Consider the following 1,611-nt stretch of genomic DNA (forward strand, 5'->3'; position numbering starts at 1 on the left):
CTGTAGTAAATTCCAATGTATAATGTATATAGGAGTCCTACAGAGCAACAAACTCATGTGAAACAATATTTTAATACCTTTAAAATCCAAATTTTTCTTAAATCATTCATGAAAAAGTATCTCAAGTCAGAATTAAGCCCTCAGTCAAGCATTAGGAAGGTATATTAAAGCTATTTAATGTACAAAGAGCCCTCTTTCCCCAGCCATTTCATCTAATGTCTGTTTCCAGAATCATACAGACTTAAGCTTCTCTCCACCCCATGCCACCATTTCTTCAGACCCTGAAAACTGAATTTGTTGAACACCAGAAATATGACATTGTATAAATGTAACATTTTGTTGTTGACCCTCTGTAAGTTCTGCACTTAGTCCTTCTGTAGCTATGACTCTTGCACCAACTCCTTTCTCTCCTTTCATAGCCTCTCTGAATTTCTGAAAGGATAATTTTAGAAGTTCAACAGAACCATCACAGCCTGAGGTCAGCATGGCAAAGAGAATTTCTTCTCCCTTGATTGTCCTCCGTTTCTCTTGATGGCATCTTCAATTTACTTCAGATGTTACAAAGCTGATGAGCTCACTTACTCATTCTTGAACACCGTCCTTGGCATTTTACAATCTTTCCCATTTGAGGTATGACATTTGTCATTATCCTTGCTACATTTGCGGTTGGAAGATAGATATCGCGTTCTCTGAAACTGTCTTTTGAACCATTTGTGTCTTCATGATCATTCACGCTGTGCTCAGTGTCATCATGAGGCTGAATCACATAGTGGCTTCCTCCCGTGTAGTGTGCAGCTGTGCCTAGTAGAGAAGCATCTATCGTAGCGCTGTCGCCACTGGTTGTCATGAAATACAGTGAGAACCATGTTGTCAGTGGTGTTCAGAAACACCTTCCTAAAAAGGGGTCTGATCTTTGCCCAAGTTCAACCTTTGAGGCAAGTCCAGGGACCACAAGCCGCCAGAAGGCTACATTTTTTACATGTAAGCCAGACTGCGGGGAGACCAAATCCACACCTCCCTCCCGGGCACCTCCATTCATACCCAGGCAGGTTTGCAAGCTGGCCCTAGCCCCACCATCCCCGTGGGCTGTCAGGCCCACCATGGCACACATCACCCTACTCCTTGACCCAGGCCCCAGGCCAGCGCCCAACACCTGCTAGGCATCTAACCACCCAGGGCACTGGGGCAAAGATGTCCGGCCTTGCCATGCCCCTGCTAGCTGTCGGGAGCCCCCACACCCCACCCTGACTCTGTGCACCAGCCTTGCTAAGGGTCCAGGGTCGGGAATGGGGTCCAGGCCAGGGTCTCCCACCCAGCGCACTGCACAAAATGGAGCCAGCTGGGGTGCCATTGAGAGGAGGTCTGACAGTGCCCTCGGGAGCCCCCTCCTCAGCCTTGGGCCAGGAGCTCCTCTGAGTAAGAGGCAGCCTTACCTGCCTCCAGCAGCACAAAGCTGCCTGCAGCCGGAGCAACCTGCCCCCATTCTTGCCCCAGCCCAGGGCAGGGGTGAGAGGGAGGCCATTGCAGCGTTGGGGACAGGCAGGATTTATTTTTTTTTCTTTCTTTCTTTTTTAAAGATTATATTTGCTGGGGCACCTTGGTAGCTCTCTG

General features: G+C 48.4%; 1 pseudogene; it reads right to left on the reverse strand.

The window, feature by feature from the left end:
* Positions 1–231: 231 nt before the first annotated feature.
* On the reverse strand, positions 232–847 carry LOC122913332 (annotated as a pseudogene).
* Between the last annotated feature and the right edge of the window lie 764 nt (positions 848–1,611).

Source organism: Neovison vison, chromosome 7 (genome assembly GCF_020171115.1).
Source record: "Neovison vison isolate M4711 chromosome 7, ASM_NN_V1, whole genome shotgun sequence".
In the NCBI taxonomy this organism is placed as follows: Eukaryota; Metazoa; Chordata; class Mammalia; order Carnivora; family Mustelidae; genus Neogale; species Neogale vison.